At 54.5% G+C, this 5,524-nt stretch overlaps 1 long non-coding RNA gene across 2 annotated transcripts; it reads right to left on the reverse strand.

Annotated features, from left to right (window-relative positions):
• Positions 1-699: 699 nt before the first annotated feature.
• Positions 700-3,649, reverse strand: LOC106991422 (uncharacterized). 2 transcript variants are annotated; one of them, XR_003590810.3, is made up of 4 exons: positions 3,479-3,649; positions 2,669-2,693; positions 2,347-2,459; positions 700-2,257 (listed from the first exon to the last, which is right to left on the reverse strand). It is a non-coding gene; the product is annotated as an uncharacterized LOC106991422 (long non-coding RNA). The 2 variants fall into 2 exon arrangements; XR_006061402.2 differs by having other exon boundaries at positions 2,347-2,693.
• Positions 3,650-5,524: the final 1,875 nt, after the last annotated feature.

Raw genomic sequence — 5,524 nt, forward strand, 5'->3', positions numbered from 1 at the left:
TCCCAGACCACAGAGGGAGCCTCTGCCTGCCCCAGGAGGGCTGAGATGCAGGCTTCTTCCTCACCCCTGCGGGCAGGGCCATCCTTGCTGACAACATCAGCCTGGTGCCCTCCAAAGTCCTGCCAGTGTCAGCACTCTCCCCCTCCTCACCCCATCTCATCCCACCCAGCCCCACCCAGCCAGCTCCACTCAGGGTGACAACATCACCAACCTCTTCCCAGAGCGGGGGCCTCTGGCGAGCTGATGAGCGGGAGGGTGGGGGTCCCTCCGCTCCCCAAGTCCCATTACCTAAAGTGCCACCGCCCTGACTCTATACTAATTGGGGGGCTCATTTGCATTTTGCCTTTGCGAGACTCCAGAGAGGCTTCCTGCCACCCCATTCCAGGGGCTCCGCAGAGGTCTATTCAGACCCGCAGCTGGCTTCAAGGGAAGGAGAGCGGGGCTGGGGAAAGGCAGGAAGTGGGAGCTAGAGTAGGCACTGGCCCCCCAGCTTCTCCAGGGAAGGGTCTTGGCAAGGTCCCCAGACCTTGTGCCAGTCCTGACTCAGGGACCAGGGTGGGGTGTAGGGGGTGACGTCCTCCAACTCCCCAGTCTCAGTTTCCTCATCTGTAAACTGGGGCTAATGACACTTAACGAGCGAGGGGGGTGGGGGGCATGTAATTAGCTCCTGCTGGCTCTGGACTTTGAAGTGGGGTGGAGGAGGGGGCTGGCTGGGAGGGGTGTAGGCAGGACAGAGCTGGAGGCCTGAATGCAGCATCCTGCAGAGGGGAAAGGTACGAATTCAGGGACTCTCTCCCATCTGAAGGAACACAGAAAGCTGAGCTCACACACCTAAGGTAGGTCCTGGGGGGCATGGGATAGACGAGCAGATCCAAGGCCTGGAGGCACGGAGAGGCCCCAGTGTGGAACCAAGAATGCCCAAGTCACCCAAGAAAGGTGTCCCATTCCCACCCCTAATAGGTAAGGAGAGAGGCCTTGGGATCTAGACCAGGAGTTCTCTCACATTGTGCTTCTTTTATTTCATGAGCCGCAGTGGCCCAGCACATACCCAGACGCACAAGGCGTGTGTCCACAAGGGAAGACAACAGCCCTGGGCGCATAGGCTCATGGGAAGCTCACGAGGGGGTGAGAGAGGGTAGGGGTGGTGGGAGGGAAGGAGGCTATGGGGACTGAGACCAGGGAGGTGAGGACAGGAGGGAGGGAGCCACCACCTCCCACACCCTTGGCCTTTCCGCTCGCCCCACGACGTCAGGGCTGAGTCACTGGGAGAGGCCGCTGTCCAGCAGGGGTGGGAGGACCCTGGGGACCAAGTCTGGACACTATCCCAGGCCAGACAGTGCGTGGGGCACCTTTGGCCTGGTTGGCGCACACCAAGGATGCAGGCTAAAGCCAACCATCCACAGTCCCACCACCCACGCCTGGTGGGCAAAACTTTGGCTGGGCCTGGGAGGCCCCAAAGGGCCATCTGGGAGGGTCAAGAAGTCATCTCTGGCATCCCTCTGCCTCTGGACAGGTCAACAAGGAAACCATCTAAGATTCAACAAAATATATATTGGGAAGTCCTTCTTAATGTCAAATCATGCATCTTCTCACTACAAGCTATACCCATTGGGCCTTCATCTGGTGTAAAGACCAGGTGATCATTGCTTTTCCTGGGACGCCTCTCTGCCCCACCAGGCTTTCTCTCTCTAGTTCTGTTTGTTTCCAATAGCTGGTACGTGGAGATAGCTGGATTTAGCCAATGGATGGATGGAGCATGTGGGCAGAGCCTCAGACCCCAAGATTAACAACCCAGAGCCACAAAATCCAAGTACTAATCTGGTCTCCTGAATAGAAAGAAGAGCTGTTCATTTGTTCCAGATATTGATTGATATCTACTGAGTACCGAGCCCTGTTCTAGGCATAGGGATATATCAGGGCTGAGGGGCCTGTTTCTAGAGGAGACCTCAGAGGGAGAGGAGGATGTGGGCTGTCCAGGGAAACTGTGGGTAGAAACTCCACCCACCATAAATCCCAGAGGCTCCCTCAACCCAGGCCATCACCTTCCCACTGGCCCTCTATGGTCCTGTCTGAGCCAGGGACTCGCTGGCTGGAACATCTGGAATAACTGACGCGATGTTTTACTCACTCATCTCCACCCACTGAGTGTGTGTTGGGAGGGCGGCAGGTGCGACAGATGGGGTGCTGGCTGTGCAGGTTGGTAAACCTCCTTGAAACGCAGGGTTTTCTGCTTCCTGGGTTGAGAGTCCCCAGATGTCTACGGTGAGAGAAGCTTCCTCAGGTACCTGGGAGGCCCACCCAGAAGCTGAGGCCTGGGGCCGTCCCCCCGCCCCTGCCAGTGCTCACCTCCACCCCTCTCAGGAGCATGTCCTCCTGGCTACCACCCAGCTCTGCCACGGCTTGTCTCCTCCCTAGTTCTGCGACCTCCCTGGTTCCTGTGGTCTGCAGGGCAAAAAATGCTGGGAAAGATGTTATTAACTCAACCGAATTAGTTCTAATCAAAATGGGAACATGGATATATACGGGTGGTAGATTAGATAAAATATTGAATTCATGCTAAATTATGAAATTGATAACCATACTGTGGTTAAGGAAGAGAATGTCCTTATTCTTAGGAAACACAGGCTGAAATTATTTAGGGATAAAGGCCACGATATGTGTAACTTACCCTCAAATTGTTCGGGGAAAAATATCTACATTGAGAGAGAAAGAGAAAGCAAATGGGATTAAATATTAACAATGGTTGAAATTTTTTCCAATGACAGAGCTAAAAAGAACAGCTCCCCCATTTCTAACTCTTCCTTATCTCTGCACTCCTCCCGGAAAGCCCTGGGATGGGGGATCCTGTGTCTCGTTCCCTCATTCATACATTAGGGCCCAGTCCACAGAAGACACTCAGAAGTAAGTATGGTTGACACACTAGAGGCATTCCTGTCTTTCCATCTTTGCATTTGTCCCCTCACTCACTGACTTATAAGTAAACACTCTGCATCACTCAGCACACGTCCTCTTGGTTTCCCTAGAGGTATATGGAAGCTTGTCACTCAATCGTGTCCAACTCTTTGCAACTCCATGGGCTGTAGCCTGCCAGGCTTCTCTGCATGTATGGGAGACCTGGAGGCAAACGTCCAGAGCCCATTCTGGGGGGTCTTTGTGGTTCTGCGTGGGTCTCAGGCCTCTACCTCAATGCCCCTGACCCGGACATTGATCTTGAGGTTGTCCTCATCCTCCAGGCCTCTCTGGGGATGGGGAGTTTTTAGAGGTGGGGCCCTGCCCACGGGCCTTTGGCGCCTCCTTCCTCCCTTCCTCTTCAACCTGCTGCCCTTGGAGGGCATGCGTGCTCCCAAATCCCAGGCAATGGCTATGGTCCTGGTGGGTGCCGTGCAGCTGTGGGCCATGCGTCGGGCCCAAGAGGGACTTCCCTCCTCTTTCCCACTTTCTGACCCCTCCTAGTCACCCCTGGGCCTGGCCCGCATACCTGCCATCTCTGGGCTCCTGATGTGACATCACAGGGCTCCCCCCAAGCACACACCCCACAGCAGCAGTGACTCCCAGCGCCATCTCACCATCTCTTCTCTGGAACATCAAAGGCCCAGGCAGCAGCGTCCCCCTCCTCCCGGCCCTGGGGGTAATCAGAACCCGTGTATGTAAATGCTGGGCCTTTCAAATAAATAAATAAATACCGGAGCACGCTGGGCCTCCCACCCCTTGCTGTTGCCTGGCGCCCTGGGCTGGGACCTAGGCACAGAGCCAGCCCCTGACAAGGTCTCAGGGACCGCCTGGAGCCAGAGGTGTGTGTGAAGAGTTTCGCGTGGGCTGAGGCCTGGCTTATCCTCAGCAGCATCAAAAAGACTGCGTGTTGTGGGGGCCCGGGAAGCTGTGAGGGGAGGGAGGGTCCCTCCGCTGGTGCCCTCCATCTGTCACAACCCCACCCATTCTACCCCATGCACAAGCCACCCCTCCTTCAACATCTTTGACTCCAGAGCCAGCCTGCCTCTTCCTGTTCGATTGCATCCCTCAACAGGGGGAAGAAGAAAATCAGATAGGTGTTATGGGAAAGGAACCCTTAATGGGCCAGGGCCCTGCAGATTCCCATGGGAGAGGGTGGAGGGTGGGCTTCATCGAGCAGCTGAGGCCAGGAGGAGGAGGAGAACGAGGAGAAGAAGGAGGATGAGGCAGCCAACACAGCGCTAAATACTGAAAGAAGAGGGAGCCCCTGTGCCCCAGGCCAGGGAAGCACTGTCCCATCTCCGGTGGCCAGGGAACATGCCAGGAGGGAGGCATGGGTTCAGGGCTCTCGGTCCTGGCTTGTCAGCTGTGTGACCTCCGGCTGGTCACTTAGCGTCCCTGGGTCTCAATTTTATCACCTGTAAAATGGCCTCTCCCACAGAAGAGCAGAAAGGATCATTGAAGATGGCCCCAAGGAGGTGCTCTATAAACTGTAAACAGCAGTGCCCCCACTAGGCTTGTAGCTATTCCTAAGAGGGGGACACTTTGAAGTGGGGGAGTCCCTGTGTGTCTTCAACTCTCCCACAGGGCCTGGCAGAGAGTAGGTACCAAAAACATGTCTGAATGATTGAATTTTTACAAAATGAACGAATAAATCACAAACTTGACTTCCTCAATGTCTTTAAGTTTTTGCCATGTTCTCATCTTTTTGGCTCAGGTCTCCTTGAAGAAAGCAAAGAACCCTCACCCCAGATAAAAGTCTATGCATATTTGAACACAATCTTCAGGATTCACACCTGAGGCCCCAGCTTCAGTGGGGTGTGTGTGTGCTGTTAATAGTGACTTGAGAAGCATGTTCTTCTTGAAGGAGCTTTATGTGAGTGTTATTTTTCTCTCTTACAGATAAAGTAACTGAGGCCCAGAGACACAGAGAGACTTGCAGGGAACAACAGCGAAGATGTACTGAAGCCAGGATTTGTTCAGCATCTCTGCCTCCAAAGGGCTTCAAGGCCTGGGCTTTTACCAGGTTTTGCTCCCTAGAGGTTAGGCTTCTGTCTCAGGCTTTTGAACCCCTAGTTGGAGCTACTTTAGACAATGCAACACGTTTCTGGAGGAGGTGGCGAGTGGGTGGCCCACAGGCTGGGGCAGACAGAGGCCAGCTGATGAGTAAAGAGGGCAAATTAGAACATGAGGCCCAGAGAGAACATTCTGTTGAGCTCTGACACCACACCTGGGACAGGAGGCCGAGGGCAGGCCACAGGGGTGGGGCAGTTTGGGAAGGGAGAGGAGCACAGGGAAACTCTGAGAATGGAAACTCTGAGAATGTAACAGGATGCCCTCTCTGGGAGAGCTCCCCCAGGTGGGGTGGGCACAGTTAGACACCCTGGAGTGAGTCGGAAAAGGCAGGTGGAGGGAGCTCGCAAATACCAGCCACTAGTCACATAGCAACTGGGTGTGTATGAGGTGCTCACTACATGCCCAGCACTGTGCTAAACAATATAAGTGCTCTGTCTTGCTTAGTCCTCCCAAGTCTCTGAAGTAAGAACAAATTATCACAGCCTCCCTTTACAGATAT

This window comes from Ovis aries, chromosome 11 (assembly GCF_016772045.2).
Source record: "Ovis aries strain OAR_USU_Benz2616 breed Rambouillet chromosome 11, ARS-UI_Ramb_v3.0, whole genome shotgun sequence".
Taxonomy (NCBI): domain Eukaryota; kingdom Metazoa; phylum Chordata; class Mammalia; order Artiodactyla; family Bovidae; genus Ovis; species Ovis aries.